The sequence below is a fragment of the Ammospiza caudacuta genome, chromosome 17 (assembly GCF_027887145.1).
Source record: "Ammospiza caudacuta isolate bAmmCau1 chromosome 17, bAmmCau1.pri, whole genome shotgun sequence".
Taxonomy (NCBI): Eukaryota; Metazoa; Chordata; class Aves; order Passeriformes; family Passerellidae; genus Ammospiza; species Ammospiza caudacuta.
In genome coordinates, this window is record NC_080609.1 from 8,315,028 (window position 1) to 8,335,556 (window position 20,529).

At 40.7% G+C, this 20,529-nt stretch overlaps 1 protein-coding gene and 1 long non-coding RNA gene across 2 annotated transcripts in view; one reads left to right on the top strand and one right to left on the bottom strand.

Moving 5' to 3' along the window:
• Positions 1-20,529, bottom strand: part of SHISA9 (shisa family member 9) — a 175,845-nt gene that overhangs the window by 117,533 nt on the left and 37,783 nt on the right.
• LOC131565393 (uncharacterized) lies at positions 6,685-19,504 on the top strand. Its single transcript, XR_009275445.1, has 3 exons — positions 6,685-6,737; positions 12,958-13,046; positions 18,783-19,504. It is a non-coding gene; the product is annotated as an uncharacterized LOC131565393 (long non-coding RNA).

Consider the following 20,529-nt stretch of genomic DNA (forward strand, 5'->3'; position numbering starts at 1 on the left):
GTTTGTTTCTCACTGTTCAAACTGTCTCAGAAGAGCAATAGTTCCTGCATAGACTTTTCTGTCTCATTTATCACTGCTGTCTCTGAGGGCTTCACAATGACTAATTAATTTAACTTCACAAAGTCTTGTGAGATAAGGGATGGCATTTAATTGAGGCACACAGAGATGAAGGTCAAAAGTATCCTTCAACGTGGAGGTGCTGCTGAGACACTCTGAATATGGTGCTTGAAACAAAATATCTTTTGATGTTCAAATTGCAAATTATTCATCTTGGTTGCAATAATTAGTGCTCAGCATTTCTGTCAACCTGAACTTGAGGTCAGGACAGACACCTAAAAAATAAATGAATGGCAATGAAAAATTTGGTTAAAATGCCTCACTTAATGAGAGAAGGACAAGAGACCTCTGACAGATGCAGAGCTATAAAATGTGATTTTTCTCAGGCAGCATTTAACATTTAGGGTCTGTTTTCTTTTCCAGTAACTTCTCTGCCTCATTTTCAAAGATCACCACCTCCAAACTCAAGGATGGTCCACTTCTGTGAGCAGAAAACCAAGCAAAGGCAGCTGGAGGCACACATCCATGGTCAAGGAGCTCCTGATGAACACAACCATAAAGGAGAGGCAGGCAAGAAATGGGGGCAGAGACAGCTGACCCAAAGAGATTCTGTCCAGGCTTGGAGGGCTGGGGTTAGGAAAGCCAAAGCTCACCTGGAGCTCAATCTGATGAGCTACATGAAGTGTTACCAGAAAGGCTTCTACAAGTACATCAGCATGGAACAGGAAAAAACAAAATACCAGCACTGAATGGTGACAAATGACATGGAAAAGGCTGTTGCGTTCAGTAACCTGCTTTGCCTCTTACCTTTCCTGCTGAGACCTTCCCTCAGGAATCCAGTTCTGAGGGCACTGGGAAGGTTTGGAGCAAGACTCCCCTTGGTGAAGGAAGGCCAGGATGGGGAGTACTGAAACAAGCAGGGCAGCACAAGGCCATGGACAGGACAGGACAGGCTGTGCCCACGTGTGCCAAGGGGCACTGCTGGCACTGCCTGCCAGCCTGGAACACTCTGGAGGGCAGCACAGGCTGTGTCCATGTGTGCCAAGGGGCACTGCTGGCACTGCCTGCCAGCCTGGAACACTCTGGAGGGCAGCACAGGCTGTGTCCATGTGTGCCATGGGGCACTGCTGGCACTGCCTGCCAGCCTGGAACACTCTGGAGGGCAGCACAGGCTGTGTCCATGTGTGCCAAGGGGCACTGCAGGCACTGCCTGCCAGCCTGGAACACTCTGGAGGGCAGCAGAGGCTCCCAGCCACGGGGACTTTTCCCTCCTCAAGGACTCTCGAGGGCATTACAGGTAGTGTAAAGCTCACTGCAGTCCATGGAAAGGCACTGCAGCAAGTCCTCCTAGAAACCACTTCCAAGGCTTGCCCTGTCCCTCCCAAAACTTGCTTCCATGGCTTCTGCCTCCTTATCCAGCTCTATTCTATTTCTGCCAGCTCACTTTCCAGGACTCCAGTTAAAGTCCTTCTCTTTAACACAGACCTCACTGGTCAGTGTAACACCTTTCTCCAGCTCCTCTGGGCTGCCTTTCCTCCCAGTAATGTCACCCAAACTCGTTTCCTTCCCTCAAGCTCCCACTTCTCCCCATCCCCAGTGGCACTTCCTGTGCCTTTTTCCCACCTTTTCGCTGAACTAGACTCTGTCTAAAGCCTTCTCTAGCTGCAAATAAGTCTCCTGGTGTAGAGCAGGGAAAACATAACTCATGTGGTTGAAGTTTCTCAGTGCTGGCACTTGAGAACACACTCACAAAGCAGAATTAAACAACCCTAACAAAAGACAAACCAACTAACACACCAATAGCATCTCTTCAAAAATGTCCAGGAGCCTTAAATGTTGTCCCAAGCAGCTGATGGCCACCATAGCACAAGACAGCACATGTCCTGACCCTCCATTAAAGCCTCTGATTTAAAAAGCAGGAATTGTTCCAGACAATACTTGAAAATAGTTAAAGAATATTTTAAGTATTTGAAGGCTGTAATTATAATAAGCATCATTAAGCTTCTCAAATTCAAATGTCCAAGATATCGGCAACCAAAATGTAACAAACAAATATTGCTCAAAATTTAACGACATAATTCTACCTGCAGAAACACAAAATGCCACTGATGTCAGTTCATTGTTCCTAGAGTCCATTATTTGGGGCTCATGTCTGCAGCCATAAAGTTGCATTAACAGTCTATTTGTGTGAAGAAAATTAACTCCCAACCTAAAGAGTATAAATTGCTCTATTAAAATTTTTATAAAGTGTTTGTGAGAGCAATAAATGAGTTCAAGAATATTCAGAAAGCCACAGTATTTTTTTTTAAGAAGAGAGTAAATTTATAGTAGAAATTATTTCCATGGTACTGCTTATACATATACACATATATTATGTAAATAATAAATGTTGTATTAGGGGCAAAATAAGATTTTTAGGATGTTGTTCAATGGCTGACAAGGATGAAGTCAACTGAAATGTATTTTAGACCAGAGGATAAATCTTGTTGGAAGGCTTTCTAAAGCAACCTTATAAATTTAGACCAAAAGCCTGGATTTATTTTATGTACTCTAGACTTCACTTTGGCTTCTGATCACAAGGAAACTGGTAAATCTGTAATACCTCCTTTGAAACCAGCTAAGGTTTTGGAAATCCATGCTCCTAAATCCAAGAGAAGAATTTAACCCAAGGGCCCAAAGCCAGCTTTACTGAGCAGGAGACATTTGGTCTGGCTGCAGGGGGGAGAGACTGTGGCAGCTGGCCAGTTTTTCTCCCCAAGAAGGGATGTCAGACTCGTCAGTGGATCCCTTTGGGCATCAGACATCATGGGAAATAGCCAGGCTCTCTTCTGAATGGGAGCTGCTGGAGTGAGCCAGCTGGCATCTCCTCTGCAAGGCTCAGGGGACATGGCCACCACCTAAAAGGGCCTTCCTGGTTACCGGACTCTTGTGTCAGGGCTGCTGTGACTTGCTCTCAGTCCTCATTCTTTTTGGAACATAATGTAATTTAATTTATGACCACAAAAAATGAAACAAGAAAGGGAAAAGATGAAAAATATTATGCTAAATACAACTAGTCATATACTTGAAAATGTAAACATCAAACAATTCCCTGGATATGTAATTACAGGCAGCTTCAAAGATGGAAAGGCACATTTTTTGCAAATACATCATATTTTGTGTATGCTGCTTTTGCCTGAAGGATAGTCTGGTTTTCTAGAGGAGCACAGCAAACTGCTTTTAAAGGGATCATCAACCAGAGTTTGTGGCTAATCACTTGGTGATCCCAGGAGACATTCCAGAAGCATAACATGGAAAAGAAAACTGAAATACAAAAGCCAGCATTGCACATCTCCAGCACGCTCCTCTTTCCTTCCCAAGAAGCTGAGGGATGACGTGCCAGCCCACACACGGGTGGGAGGTAACAGGAGGAGCCTGCCTCTGATACATTCTCCCTTTGCAGCTCTGTGAAATTAGAATTGGAAATGACATCAGGAGGAAATACGTCTGCTCCTACTCTGTGGCGTCTGCTACCAGAGAGGGAGCCAGGAAGGCAGTGCTGGGGGGCTGAGTTAACAGCACCAGCTGTGACCACATGTCCACAGCAGGTTCCCGTCCCACCCCTGCTGCTGTTCCCTCTCCTGGGAACTGCACTGGGCTGCTGCTCTCAATCAGATCCCAAAGTCCTGCTCCAGGACAGAGATGCACATGGAGCCCCCACATCTCCCTCCACACATGGAATCCACTGCCACAGAGATCTTGTGTGGTCTGTCCTGACAGGGTGAGTTTTCCAGGGTATCCACTGCCCCCAACAAGCCTGGGAGTGCTGCAGAGTGCCCTGACTCCAGGGAAGCTCCAGTCTGTCCCGCAGGAAATTCCCTTTCAAACCCCCATTCTTTGCCTCCTTCTAAAGGTCTTAGTCCTCTCCCCTGAGAAGGGAGAGGCTTTCTGTGTGGTGGCTGCTGTGGCCAGAACATCAGTTTGTCAAATCTTTACCACATCACTCAGAGCAGAGCCCCCCTGCCTGTCAGAGCTCTGGGGCAGGAACGTGAACAGGAGGGACACAACTCTCCTTGTCCCAGTGGACAGGAGGGACACAACTCTCCTTGTCCCAGTGGACAGGAGGGACACAACTCTTTCCTTGTCCCAGTGGACAGGAGGGACACAACTCTCCTTGTCCCAGTGGACAGGAGGGACACAACTCTTTCCTTGTCCCAGTGGACAGGAGGGACACAACTCTTTCCTTGTCCCAGTTTGCTGCCTTGGGCAAGTGCTGGCTTTGGCTAAAAGCAAGCTCTGATGAAAAGCTTCCTGAATAGATATCTAACTTCTTAATCATTTTCTAAAACATTCCTCACCTCAAATAAAACAGCACAAAAGATTCAATACTGACTAAGATCCGGAATGTTTGAGTGTGTGCGCTTTGGACCAGCTTGCAGTTTGTGAAACGTGTCAGTCTGCTTGTGAGGAAGAGCATTTCCTTCCTCTGCTGGTATTGTGAGGAAGAGCAGAGCCTTCCTCTGTTGATATTCTTTGTACCAGCTAAAAGGATACCTTGGCCAAAATATGCTGAGGTCAAGTTCTAAAGGATTCTTTGAGGAGGAAAGAATATTTTTATAATTTCAATTTAGAAATTAAGATATTTCTAATTTAATTTTTCTAAACATCTTTCTTGGATAAATGGAGGGGAAAAAAGTCAGTAAGGATGCAAAAGAAAAAAAAATAAATCTGGCAGTACAAGGTTGAGCCAAGACCAACTCTTATTTGAGTTCCAGTGTTCATGTTTGGACAACACCAGGAGAGTCAGAAACAAGAGTCCCAGGCATTCTCTGTGAGTAATTTAAACTCATGTTTAAATCTCCCTTGTCTGTGGCAGATCATTTTACCTCTAGCAAGTAGTTTCTGGTGTCCTAATGCCTAAACAGGCATTTATTATCTCCAGGCCTCTATAACAATGTTTGTTTCAGAGTGAGTGTGGGGTTCTAAGTGCCTGCATTTAATTTGTCTGATACTTGAAAGCAAATGGACAAACTTAAAACCAGCAAAACAATTTTCTTAGAATTGGGAAGAAAAACAGTAAAAATTCACTGCTTACATATTAGGAATACTTTCTCAGTCATTTTTACTTTTAAAAATTAGCAATTGGTGTTTGTCTGTGACTAAATCTTTGGCATAACACAGCATTTATCTCCTTTGAGTATTTGTTTCCATTAGACTGACCTTCATTTTTCTGTCCTTTTTCTTGTGGGCAACAGTAGAGCAACATCAATATTTTACATTTCAGATAAGGGAATCAGGTTAGTTTTTATTATTACCCCAAGACATTTGTTGTGCAGAGGACCTAAGGGTAAGTTTTATAGCAGATAAAATTAGTAACTACAAATAAACCGCAGGCTTGAAAGGCAGAAAACTCTAGAGGTAACGAATGAAAAAAAAATGTTATATGAGAGAATCCACTGCTAGCCATATCAAAAATTCATCCTGTTGAAATACAGATTTTTTAAAAAATTAGAATTAATTAATGGGAATCTCTATGCAGCAGTTGGATAAAATCCATGTTCTGCTTTACAAGTGCATTGCCATATAAACAGAAAAACATATGCTAAAGAAATATAACAACACAGGTAAACAAAATACAGTAGCACATGCACACAGATTTCTTCATTCAACATGCCTAAATCTGATGTGATTTTTAAATAATATTTGCTATTTATCTACCTTTTTTTTTTTGTTGATTGAGGGATTGGTTATTTCCCAGTTGTTAAATGCCAACACTCATTAGATGATTCATGAACTGGAAAACAGTGTCCTCTTTCCTTATACCACACAGTGTTTGGCTGACAGAGTCCCTTCTATGCACATTTAATGGATAAATATTTCAAAGCAATGGTGTTGCTCCCCAGGTTATCCAGCCTTTCTTTAGGCTGATAAGTGAAGCTGGAAGGGGCTGGACCCAAACCCCCCCTGGTCACTGCAGGGCTCCCACAGGCACAGCCCCAGCCAGGGGACACGGGCAGGGCTGGGCCAGGGAGGCTGGAATGCCATGGATCAGCTGGGGCTCAGGGACACAGCTCCTACAGGGACACTAAGAAAGGGCACAGCACGTCCTCCCCTGGTGCCACACACCTCTCCTGTCCCCCCTCTCCTCTCTGCCTCCTCAGGCAGGGTGCAGCAGGAGGGAGAATCCTGAGCATGAGGGTGAGCAGCAGCAGAGCTGTGCCAGGGCTGTAAGAGCTCCTCAAAGACACTAGCTAGGCAAGGAAAGGGTTACTTGACCCCTCCCTTCTTCTGTCCTGCAGGTGCAACAAGTGTGTTTCTTTACCAATGCAGGTTAACATCAAACAATTCTGTAATACAATTCTGATTAACAATTCCCTACCAAGAAAACAGTGATTCATTCATGTGACTAAAACATGAGTTGATCTTGTCTACATTTTCTGCACTCCTGCTTGTAGGGGGATAGAATAGAAGAAAATAGAGATAGTGTAGAAAGTAATCTCACCCCTAAGGAGTTGCAGCTGGGCCAGTTATCAAAGATTGGGAACAGGCCTGACTTTAACAGGCCACAGGTGTAAGCAATGAGAAGCAGATGCTATAAAAGAGTGGGGTGGCTGGGTGAGAAGGGAACTGGAGTCAGTGGCTGCTGTGTGAAGAGGGAAGAGTCAGTGCTGTGAGGAGCTCTCCATGAGAACACCAAGAAGGTATGGAACCTGTGCAATGTAATAGGAACACCACAGCCCCAGGTGAATCACGAGGGGAGGGTGAGGAGGGCTCTTTCTGCAGGGTCTAGGTGCAGGGCTCCCTCAGTCTGTAGCAATTTGGGGAAGCTCAGAGAAGCATCTCTCATCAAAATTCACCTCTGGTGGGGTATTTTCTTATTTTGCATTTGTTTTTACTTCAGTAGTTTAGTATTGCAACACCTGTGCCACCTCCTATCCAAGTGGACTCTGAATTTTACACCTGTATGTAGTTCTGAAAAGTCTAGAAGCTATAGCACTTATTGTACTGGTTGTTTGGGGCTTATAGGGCGCTGGCAAAATTTTATTAATATAAGCATATTAACTGTGCCTTTAATGCATAGAAAACCAGTTTGAGGAATGCCTGGCATCAGGACTATTGGCTTGGTGTCTTGGGAAAGATGCACAAAGCAAAGTGAGCCTTTCCAGATGGGGAGAGGAGACAGGAAAGGGCCACTTTGAAACCAAAGAAATACTGTAAAGGAGGTGCAGTCTGGAGCACGCTGTTGCAAGAATTAAAAGTATGCATATGTTTTCTTTAAAGTCTAGTTCTAAGTACTGTTATTATGATGAGTGCAGAGAACTCTCAGGAATTAAAACTCCATTAAAAATTCAGAACCTCCAATGTCAATATCTGTTGCTTGATAAAACACAAAACAGTGATTAAAGCATGATTGATAACATGCAATTTCAAAAGTCTGTTTCCTGAACATGGAAAAAGCAGTGAGCACCCAGTCAATGGCATTACCTGCTATGGCAGCTGTGGTATTGATTTCCAACCATCAGTCAAAGTGCTGAAAGCAAAGCCAAAGCATCTGTTCTCATCAGTCTTCCTGAACCTCTAGATCATAGTTAGTCTGTCAACGGGGTACACTCCAAAGTTGCATTTTTTAATAGGCACTCTTCAATTATCAAGCTGTACACATAGTTTTATTTTCTAATAGTCATTTTTGTTTTCTTTAATTTTGGGACACCTGATCAGCAAGTGTCCCCTGCTCATCTTTTTTTCACCAACCCACTGAAGGCATAAATTAACTCCTGGGTGAAATGTAAATAAATGTAACAGAGAATTTTAATTTTGATTTGTTTTGGTTTTCTTCTTCAAGAACAAAGCTGCCTTCAGGAAACAAAAGAATTCTTGACAAAAGACCCTTTGTGTTTTTATTTTGGCACATGTGGGGGATGCCTAAGTTAGCAATTAAATCCTTAAGGATACTGTGCTGGATAAATGTGCCTCTCCAAAGAAATGCAATGAGACAACTTGTGTACGCTACAGTCAGACTCAGCTAGCATTCCTTTCAGGAGCTTTGATTAATATGCACTGGATCCTGGTAAGATTAATGAACTGCGAAGGATATGTGGACACTGTCTCTTAATTTCAAAGAAAGTGTGAAGAATTTAAATAAATAAAACAATTAGATGGGCTACTTTATGAGGATCTGATTGACTGTTTCTGCCTTTCTAAAGCCTATGGGACTTTGACTTGTTTTAGGAGTGATTTTTGAGCGTGCAGTTTTTAGGCAGTAGTTATGCTGGTCAAAGCCAGCAGAAAGGTATTATTCCAACAAGCAATTAAGTTTATGCCACATGAGCTGAATAGATTTGTATCAGCTACCAGGTATTACTACAACATTTGAGGGGTACTCTGAAAAGACTGATTTATTGTAATATAACTTCTCTGAGAGTTGCTATATAACAGGAGTAAACCAGAAGAGTAAATGGAAAAAACTCCTGAAAGTTAAAGGAAATTTAAAGAAAAGGTCTGGATGCAGCAGTAGATTTTCTGTTACATAGCAATCATAAAGAAAATTTTAATGTCTATCAATGAATTGTAAGTCTCATACCAAAGAGAGGTTGGTTTTTCACCTGCAATTTTTAACTTAAGTATTTTTTGGCCATTGGAATGTTTCACAGTGTAATCTCGAGTAACTAATGTCAAAATACCACTGTCAGCCACAGAGTTAATTAAGTTCATTCAATGACTAGGAATTTCAATTGTTTCCAATGCTTGTAAGAAAATATTATAGCCTTGCTGAGTTTAAAGTAGTGCAAATATTCATGTGCTGCTGGTTAGAAGCATTTTAAACTGATATTTACTTCTTTAAACAAAATCTTTCTGTTACTTTTGCATTTGCTATACTACCTTACCCCTCTCTGTAGGCCTGCTTGACATTTTGAATTTTGTAGGCTATACAAGAGTGAAGCATGACAAGGAACCTGGAGACTAAAAGACGTTTCTCTCTATGACCAATTGTATGAAATTGACCAATAAGCAGAAATTTCTCATCTCTGTAATAATTATTCATTGTTCCTCATGAGCTGACCAGGTTTAGTTGGCATTAGAAAAGCTTTCATACCTGAAAAAGCAGCAATGCTGATAGGGCTCTATCTATTCCTTTTTATTGGGGCTTTATCAGGTAGAAAGCTTATCAGGTCAGGGGTTGAGGATGCTGGGTTACTTATCTGCTCTGAGCTGGTGGCTAGGGGTCACACACAGATATATTTACTATCATAGTATGGGAAAACCAGTCCACAAGTTTTCCTCCCTAAAAGCTCCAGTAAATATTTTGGTCCATGGATGTAGTTAATCCAGCTCATTGCCTAAATTGTAGAGCAAGCTTCTGGGCAGATCTAATTTCCACCAGTTTTGACAGATTCAGTCATTCCTGAGTGAGGCAATTGATTAAATATCACAAATAGCTGAAGGGGAGGGAGCCCCCTAGAACCAGGAAGAAAACTTTTCCTAGTTCATCAGAGCTTGAATCTCCAGCAATCAATTCAATATGGCTAAAGTAATTTTAAACTTATCCGTGCTTTTAAATTTACTATGTTTTAGCTGCATTTGATGATCTTCAATCTCAAAGCATAGACCACAGTCAGGAGAGAGGTTCAAGGTCACCAGCAACAAGCCCATAGCCAAAGGCCTTTAGACGAAAAATTACATATATTTGTAAATTCCTTTCCCTGACAATCAACAACATAAAATCATGGAGGCAGTGATGTTAAATTTTGAAAGTCTGAGGAAACACCTGTCCTGAATTATCCTATGTATTTAAAGGCTGGCTCTCTAGGTAGTGGTGTCCATGTATGTCACAGGGCAAACACTTTCTCTGGTCAAAAAGCTGAAAGGAGGAAAAGTGGGCTTTATCAAGCTCTGAACAGAGTGGGACTTTCTTTCCTAGGATATTCTGACAGGCTTTTTTTTTTTAATCTTTGCTACCTTGGTAAAAATCATGACATTAAAGAGATCTCAGTTGTCAAATTAGAAATATTTGCTTTGCACAGTTTCAGGTGAGTTTTTCAGAACCAGCCTTTTTCCCCTCAGGCTGGTGGAACCCCTGGGCCAATTTTTTGCTGTCATCTACAATGTATTTAGTGAAATAGCATATGTGTCACTTAGTCATTCATATGAGCAGTACCTGATGGTTCAGAGGTAGATAAACCTGGGGAATTATTGCATTTGATGCAAACCCACCAGACTTAAGTTTTCATTCTATTGTTCTGCTTATTAATATGTATTAATTGTCACATAAATCCATCAGTGAAAGTTTGGCCCTTAGAAAAACAAAGGCAAAACTCTAGCTGGGTTCCAGGCAAAGTGAGTAGAAATCCAATCCAGTGGCAATGCTGATACCCTAAGGACTGATCTAGAATAGTGTGAAGAACTCCAAATGGTTCTGTCTAAAAAAAAAAACTGCTTTCTCTTCTGTGTCTGTCCCACAGTATGTTCTTTGTTATCATCTGTGAATCACCAAACATCCTTTGTGACGTTTATATGGCAGAGTTATAAATAACTCCAACACTTGCACGTTAAACAGAAGGTGATTTACAAAGTGCTGCTCAATCTGACAGCTGTTACTACAGCAGAGTCAGAGTAGATTACTTGCAAGTTTATTTTAATTATAGATAGGCCTACACTGAAATACTACAGTCACCTATCCTGTACCAGGACTGCAAAATAGTGGTAAATAATAGAATGAGCTCTGTTTGCCTGTGTAAAAGACAGAGCCTTCACAAAGGTAACTTGTGTTCAAACATCAAATTGTCACCTGGCTCTTCTCACCAGATTTCTGATTGAGTGAATTCATATCCAGAATTTGTTAGACTTCTACTCAAAATGTACAGACTATTCACGAAAAACACATTTAAAAATTATGAAACAAATTTCAACTTTCACAAGGCAAAATTTGCCCTTCAGTCTAAGACCACTGACTGTACTCAAATACTAAACCAGCAAATTTTTCTTTGAGGAAAAACTGTCATCAGTAATGGGAATAGTTCTGCATTTGTCCTATGGAAACAAAGGATGAAATGCATCAAAACTCTGTGAATTGCATAAAGCCCTTAAATCACCTGCATGATTCAAAATAAGAACATTATGTGATATGGATCATAACTCTGATCATCAATAGTGACAGTTATGGGACCATGTTTTGCACTGTCTGAATTCTGATCTCTAGAACTTCCTTACATTAATACTGGAACTTTTGTAGCAGTCAGAAAAAGTTACATTGTTCTTTCATGAATATGTAGTTGTAATAACCTATCAGAATAATAAGTACTTTAAAAATAGTAATGAAAGACAACTTCAGTATATGCACTGTAATACTTGTACTCTGTGTTTCCTAAAATAGGTCACAGGGAGAGAATCTCTGGTTCAATATTAAATGGTAAACCTGGATAGAAAGTGCTTCCCTTCTCTGAGGGGATGTGACCTTCTAACCAAAATTACTCAGGAGTAGTTTCAGTTACTATTTTCAGTGACTGTCTTTGGACACATTTTGTCATGAAGTGATTCTTACAACTGAACAGCATAGTGAGGTTACATGTGTGTTCTGATTCAGACTTCAAGCTACAGTAAGCTCTCTGCAGTAGCCTAACTTGTACATATGAATGTTCTTTTGCAAATTTGTGTCAGTCTCTCCACATCCCTGTGGCCCATCAGGGCTGACTTGTTAATCCTATGCTCTCTGCTGCTTTGTAGGAATGGTCATTAAAAAACACATTGTGCCCCAATGTAGATACAGATGGAATCAATTAATTACTGCTTGCCTGCTCTGAGAGTGATCATCAATGCAATACAGCTGAGCAATGCTAATCTCCAGTAACATATGGAGCCATCAACACAAACTGCATCTTGTTGCCCAGGGGAGGCAGAAGTTTTGGGATCTTTTGAGGCAGGTGGCCTCCCTGAGCTGCCTGCAGTCACAGGAGCTGATAAAAATCCAGGAACCAGAATGGGATCTTCCATAGTGCTTATGTTACTTATTCCTTTTATGGAGAGCTAAGTGGGATTTTGTGATACAAAGTAACTGCCAAACTTGGATTTTGGTGAAAACAAATAATTTCACTGAAGGAAGTATCAACTCCCAGGATGAACAGATGAAACAAAGAGCCTGCTAAAAGCTGGCTCTTTGTTCAACCATCCATGATCTTGGATGGTTGAACAAAACATTGAAGGTGCAAAAGGTTGGGTTTTCACTCTAGATTTGCCTAATAAAAGATATAGTTTAGAATTAGAAGCTCTGATAAACCTCTGGGGTTCTTGAGATCAAAACTGGATTTCATACAGCAGACAAATCCTGCTGCATCCAGGTATCTCCAGATGAAAGGAATACACACCAACACAAATGTGCTCAGAAAGACATTTCTCATGCACTCTTTTGAGGGTTTACTGCTCATTGCAGAGAGTTGGAACTCTTTATGTTTACAAAGGTAGGTAAGGTAGCAATAGAGTCCCTCAGTAAAAACAATTCTGCTACCAAACTAGCAGTGAAGCCTGATCCAGAGCCTGAGGAAAGATGCATCCCCAAGTTGAAGGGCTTGCTTTTGAAACCTAAGCTAAAGGTAGTAGTTTGTATTTTAAACCCTCTTATTAAATAAAATTAAATCCTTATTATGACTAATATTTAGAAAACATAAAACAAGTAATTTTTCATTAAAAGGGTGGGAATTTTTAAACATTAGTCACATTTTCAAGTGCTTGCAAAGTAACTTTATAGAATGCAATATGGATTTTTGAAAGCACCCTTATTTTCATATTTCTTTTCAGGATGAGTAGCTAAATCTTATTTTTGGTATTAGAAGATTTGTTTTCACCTGAAAAGGGTAGTACAGGAGACCTGAAAACGGTATTGTTCTCTTGACTATGAATTTTATCTCACAAGGCATCTTTTCTTTACAGCTCACCATTTTATTTCCTTGGAAACTTCTCTGACACCAGTCACTTCACAAGGAGAAACAGGAATATTCTGTCACTCAGAAGAGAAAGGGGTAAGGAAAGATCTATTTTAATTTGTAAATGGAAGGTTGGATGAGTCTTTCTTAGAAAAAGAATTCCAGTTTAGGTCTACCTTTAACAAAGAACTTCAAACACACAGCTAACATGAAGTGTTGGAGTCAGGCCATTGGAATCAAAGTAATCATGAAGACCTCATAATGCTGTAAATGTGCATCTACCTCACACAATGTGTACTAAAGAATTATTTTATTCTAATATTTCAGTGGTTTTGGTAAAAACATTCACATATGTAATTCAAATAATCAGAACATTTTCATACATGTATATTTCTGTGTTTCAAACATGCAGTGCTGAAAAAGGTGGAAGACTGTTCCACACATCTCATCACTGCATCTCTCTCTGTCTATAATTCTCAAAAATAACTGAAGCTTCATAAACCCACTTAGCTGATTTTCTTCTTTTCCATGAAAGCAGTTGCATCCAGCTTTACAGGTAGAATTCTAGATGCTTGGTATGAAGGCTAAGATTTTTGTTAAGCAGGTTTATTGTTGGTTTATACTATGCCAATACGTATGAAAAAGAGCAAGATCCATCCATAAAGGGAGCCATACAAGGGGAGGTAAAACCTCCCACCTTGTGCTTCATTTTAATTTGTTTCATTTTAATATTGTTGCCTTAAAAATAATATCTAGAAGGCTCAACAATTAATTTTTAAAGTGTTAAAAAAAGTGTGTGTGTGGGGTAGGGACACCTTTCTGTAGCAGACAAAGGCTTGTGGACTACACAGCATCTTGGCAGGGAGGGCTTGATTTGTGTCTGGACAGTTCCTGTTTCCAGGGGGAAGGGGTCCAGCTCCAGCTGAACCTGCTCTAGAGGTGCAGATGCACAGACCCTACACTGGCCACCAGCAGCCAGTGCCATCTCAATGACAATTTTTCTTTTTCCCACCAAATTCCAGATTAAGAGGAGTTTTGTCCTAGTGAGCTGCAGCTACTCCAGTAGGTTAAGATCAGGCACTGCCTGCCACCTCTGTTTATGTTGCCTGTAAATCGATCTTTATATGTTTAGAAGTTCAAAGAAAATTTTGCAGATACTAACAGGCAGGCAGGAGAGGGAGAAAGTATTTAATTTCAAGATCTGATTGGGGTTTAAGCTACTTTTTTCACTTTCACTCTACATGATGCGATTCTTTTCAGGCTTTCCTTCATGCCAAAGGATGACATCTATTAACTGGAGTGACATAATGCAGGCATTTGCATGCAAGGGATTAATTTAGTCCTGGTCAAACCTTATGGAAAGCTGAGCACCAAAAGCCAATGCAAAGAAAGGATGGCACTTGCAGGGCTACTCCCTGTATGTTTTCCTAAGCAATTCCTTCTGCCTTTCATGTTAACTCAGTGGTATATTTCACTCTTGATTGAGAGAAATTCTTTGCTATAAAAAAAATATAGATTGTATCTATTGGTACAGCAGAAATGGCATCTACATCTTTCTTTTATGGATTTTTTTTTTCTCTTTAAGACCTATCTTGGCCCAATGCTGGTAGCATGAAAATTTACTGACATATTTTCTTTCAACTACTTGAACTCAGAATTTGGAGCTGCATCCAAGAACAGGTGTTTCCAAGTACTTTATAAAAGAATATCAAACTCTGTTTGGCACTCAAGAAATGTAGAGGCAATTTTTGTCTCTTTAAATACATAAAAATAATGGACTGTTTGCTCATAATTACAGTGACAAGGTCATCAGAATCTGAAAAGAAGTCATACACTGACTGTGCTCTGCTGTCTCCACACTTAAAACTTGTTATTTCAAATTTAAAATGTTCTATAAAATTCTTTGAGAAACCTCTACATCTCTCTGAAAAAACCAAAAGAGATTTTTAAGCCATGTAAGACCTTGAACTGCTTGCAAATCTAATGCCATATTGGATTATCTCTTTTGTCTCCCTTTTGCTGATTGGAAAGAAGCATTTGTCCCTGAATGCCAAGGACAGTTCTTCAAAATTGGCTGAACAAATGAACCAATAACCCCAACCTGTATAAGAAAAGAATACAGAGAAAAATGGTTCTCTGACCATGTATACAGAGAGACAAGAAGAGGAAAAAGATTGTTTTTCCTTAGATATTGTCTCTGACATTTTCAAGTAACTGATACTTAAAGAGTAAAAGCAAAAAATGTTGCCTTGAAAATGAAATAAAAGCTATTTAAATGCCAAACCCTAGTCAGAAAACCTTAGTGCTTCAGAGGCTGTAAGGCTGACCTTGAGAGGCTGTGCTGCAGCATGGGGTGGGAGGAGGGAATGATGGAGCAGGATGGAGGAGGCACCCTCAGTGCTGTGCTCTGACTGTCCTGAGCCAGCCCCAGAGGGCAGTGGGAGCCGCACAACCTTCTGGTGCTGGGAGAATAATCTGCCTGCACCAGCTGCTCCCTAACAGGGCCTGTGCTGGCTCTGCCTCTGGTTAATTTGGCCCCCTGTGTGTGTGTGCCCTGAGACACCATTTACCACAGAAAAAAAATTTCCACACATTTTGAAGAGATGAAAATTTACTTGTTGTGAAGTTGAAATCCGCTTGGATTTCCTTTCTGCTGAAGTGTGACTCTGCTGGTCACAGCTGGCACAGAGCTGCCATGGGCAGCAGCACCAACCCTCGTGTCTGAGCATGGCTGGGGGACAGCACAGGGCACCCACTGCCCAGCAGCAGCTTGGATGGTGCCACTCTGGCTGGGATGTGACAATATTGGCTGTGGGTTTGGCCATCCCACTGACCTCAAGGCAGAAAATGATTCTCCATTCAATCCATTTACTGGTAGAGTTGTAGGCTTAGGGGTTTTGTCTCTGCTGAAAAGTTTTGCTTTCCTATTTGGCAGCTCTCCTGCATTATTCTGCCTCACTTTCTCTGCCACTGCAAACCACAGTGAAATCCTGTATATCAATTCCTGCTCTACACACTATCTTTTAGAAACCTGAGAATTGAGCTCTCTGTGCAAAATTCTGGTGCACATTGAGAACAATCACTCTGTAGCACAGGCAGGTGGTGCTCCCTGCCCCACTGGTGTGCCAGGAGAGCACCACAGCATATCTGGGGCACAGCTTCAAGCCTTACAGTCCTTGAGACAAAGGACTGAAACTTGCATTCAGTGCCCAGGAGAAACTCCAGTGAAAAGTGTTTCATTCTTGAGCTTAGAGGGGAAAATCAGCTGCAAGTCTAAGAGCTGTGGTGGAGAGAATATCTTCCTTGGGCACCAGCCTCCCCATTTGAATCAGAATCTTCTGCAGGGCTGAGATTTCTGGATATTGTTTCAGGGTGTCAATAAGAAAAGGGAATCCAGGATGAGAAAAGTAAAAGAACCCCAATAATATTTCTGGAAGGGTTCATTTTGATCATGTAGGAAATCTGGGTTTTAATTAAGTATGGCTGCTCAATATTTTGTTAAGAGCCATTATATGCATTCATAAATCTGTCACAAATTGATTCTCCTTAATTTAATTTTTCAATTAAGTTATTTATGCTTTTTATTTACCATTGGAAAAAGCAAGGGGAAAATAGATTATATTTAAAAATTCAATTTAAAAAAGCAGTCAAGTGCTTAGTTCTGAAGTTTCGTGCTTTTATTTTTGAGGAATAGTATTTTGGTAGTTTTAATTTAATTGAAAAATTCCAGAACTATCCTGAAACTACATCAAGCTGTCTTCATTTCTTGACATAAGTGAAGGGAAAAAAATTAACTTCCAGTCTGTGTATTGATTCTTTGGTCTGAAAACAACGGATTTATATTTCATATTATCTAGTTTACATTATAATTAAGACTGATATGCTAATCGGTCTGCTTCAAATCCTCTTCTAAAGTGTCTCATAAATCCTGCTTACTTTCCTTTCCTAATACTGATAGGAAAAAATAATTACGTTTACAGAGCAATCTATCTGAATCCACCACTCAAGACACATTTAATAAAAGACAGGAAATCTATGGGCAGAACATGACTTTCTTTATAAGCTGTTATGTTCTTGTTTCCTCCCAGACATGCACAGAGGAAGTGCAATGCCCAAAGGTTGGATGAAATTTAGCTTTTACCAGATGATCCAGCTTGTGAACCAAATTACCTTCAAATTAGCTTTGTTTGACAAGCTGTAGCTTCCCTTCCCTAATTAATGCCAAATGTCAAAGGTGAAGCAAGAGCTGAGACTCCCCCAAGCTGTGGGATGCTCATGTCCTTTGAATGAGCAAACTGCTCTGGCGTGGCTGCAGAGTGAGCAAAGCCCAAAGGGCCCATGTCCCAAAGCCAGGGAGCTCACTGGGAAGCACCAGGTATGGTGTAACCAGTTAGCAAAGGCTGCCTGGGACTTTGAAACATTCACCTCAAACAGCCTGATCAGACAAGACACTGGCTGAAAGCCACAGGGAGCTCACAGTGTACGTTTTACGAATGCAATTAAATACTTGTGAATTTTACAGTATGTCAAATATATGCACCCTACACTGGAAACATGCCTCCTCCAATTTTTCCTTTGTAGGAAATTTCTGTCACAAAACATTTTATTCAGCACTTAAAGTATTCCACAGAGTTTTTTTTCACCACAAGAAAATCAGCTGAACTTGAATGTATTTCTGTCACCTTTAATCTTTGTATAATATTGTTTAGACCATTTGCATTTCCCATTTTGTTGTTAAAACTATCCTTCAAAATAGAAGGTTTTTATTTGTTATGAAGAAATGTGATCATCTAGCTAATAGATACTTATTTACTCTAGAAAGCAGAATTCCTGTGGTTTTGCATAAGGGCTGTAGAAGTGACTGTGGAATGAGATGGCTGGCAGGACACCAAGGCAGCACCTTTCCTCCTGATTCTCTCATCTCTAGAGCTCTGTTTACAGCACATTTTTCACCCAGAATTCCTTCATTTAGTTGGTCCCCTTGCAAATTTTAAGAATCCTTTGCCCTACTGTGGCCACTTTGCAAATGGCAATAACTATTTTTGTCTCTGTTATCAGGTGTGATGTATACGTAGTGTTTAGCCTTGTTCCTGATGAAAAAGTGAAAAATTCTTACATCTATGGTGTGTAAGCTCTGTTTGTCACAGTTTTTCCTGCACTGCTTTAATCACAGCTCCAATTGTGTAAAAACAACAGAGCTCTTATTCTGAGCACTGTAGGGAGACTTGATTTTTTCATAAGGCTGCAGTAAGAATACATTTCTATTTTGAAATAGGATATGTAAATATTTCTTTAAGTATAAGGATTATGCTATTTGCATATTTGAAGAACACATGAAGGGTCACTTAGACATCCATACTGTAATGAACTAAATAAACCCTTTGTGTTTCTGGCATAGGAGAGAAATTCATTTCAAAAAGAGCTTCTTGGCACTGTCTTAGACAAACAGCACTTTAAAAAATTGCCAGATGTCAAAAGTACAAAAAGTAAAAGTAAGTCATTACACTTAAACTACATTATGATGTTTGGTTATGTTGCTTTACATTTAAAATAGCCAATAATATGCAATTATCTAAAGCTATCTAGTGGAATGTAGAGCATAATTCTAGAAGAAGAATTCTTGTTAAGAAGGCAGCCTGAGTTTTCAGTAGGAATGAAAGGTATTCTTATACCACTGGACATGTAATTTTTAAAATGCTGGGAGACTTGATGGTTCCACCACTTAAACTCCATCTATACACAAATATCCATCTGGCAATTCACCCAGTGAGGTGCCTAGAGACACAGGCAAATACTGTCTTACAAAAAGAGAGATTTATTCTATCATCCTAGATTTTCATATCTCTGGAAGTTGAGTAGGAAGCCAGGTCTACAGTACGTCCAACTCATGCTGAAAGAACACAGGTGCAAGGAGAGAGCAGTAAATTGCACTATGACTTCAACAGATCTCAAAGGCATCAGACCTGCTGAGCAGAATTGTCCACCTCTACTCTTCCCCTGAGGTTTCCAAGACAGCTCCCTGCATCCCTAAAATGCATCAGACAGAGGGAGCTGGGGTATGGGTGCCCCTTGTTCTTCACCACTTCATGCAGTGGCTTGAATAAGTGAAACTTCACTATAAAAGTGTAAAAAATACCCCAAAATCAAAAAAATTGAGACAGCAAATCAAACTATGCAAGTAAAATGAGTATAGCAAATAAATAATAGATGTTAATTGTTTGGAAATTTTCCCATCTAAATGTTAAAAATGTACAGCACTGATTTTTCAAGAGATTCCCTTCTTTTGGTTTTATCATTTGTGAGAGTAATAACCAACCTTATCTCCTCACACATGGTTGAGAATATCAGGTGAATATAAATCAAAACCTCCCTGCAAGGCCGAGTTCCAGAGAAGTTCACATTCAGCTTTGATCCAAACCCTGGAGATAAAGCTCACTTCCACAGAGGATTATTTTTGGTCTGAGTTTACAGAGAACTACTCACATTGTGAACATATGCAGTAGATATCTAGGCAAAAAGAGAGACTCCTGAGTTCTAGAAGTCCAAATATCAGTGCTAGTGTGGTATCAGTTAATGACTTAATTAGAATTATCCTGAAAGGCTTAATAGAAATACTTGAACACCAGCAAGTGTTCAGTACAGAAGCAGTGAGACCTGTCCTGCAGTATGCGGGGCATTGCAAGCTCTCAGATGTGCTGTTGTTTGGCAAATGGACTTTAGATATTCCAGCTGCAAAGAATTATTTAGGAAAAAAGTAATCTTCATATCCTTGCCTTCTATTCTAGAATTATAGGAAGCCACTGCATATTCAGTGTATATGAATCAGAAGACTGGATGATTTAGTTTATTAAATAAAATTAATGGTCAGCTGACATATAATTAATCAATCAATTATTTTGTTTTAGTCTACTGGAATTTTGAAATGCCAACCCCTGAAAGTAGGCTTTAGGAAATGATTTGTTGACTATCATCTGTTGATAGAACTGAAATTAAATAAGGCCAGAAGAATTATACAAAATAAAGTTTTCTGTGTAAAGTGGAATTCTCACAGCAAGCAGTTGCTGACAGCTCTTCTGAACACCCCAACGTGCACAGCCCCAGGTTCCCTGTCAGGTTAGAAGTGCATTGGGCTCACTTGGGGTTGCTGTGCTGTTTGTTTGTTGGTTAGGGGGTTTTCCTAGCCAAGGGCAGTGGGACCTGGCATCACTGAGGAATTCCTGACTTGTGCATCAGGAGGGTTCTGAGTCAGCACTGACTGACAGCACCCCCAGTGCCCCAAAAGGAGCACCAGGGGCTGCTCAGGGTGAGCTCAGCCCCACTGCACTCCCTCACCTCTCTGCTTGGGGCTGCTCCAGTGAGAGGAGGCAGCTTAGGGGCACTGCAGGACTGCTGCAGCTGGTACAAACCCCCCAGCCTTGCCTTGTGCTGCAAGCTCCAGGAGGGAGGGAATCCAAAAAGGCCAGAGCCACCTGTCCTCAGCTGTCCTTAACCACAGACAGGGAAATCTGCACCATAATCCCTTAAAGAACCGTTCCTACTAGTGCCATGCCAGGTTTGTATTCAAAGTGCATTTCATTTC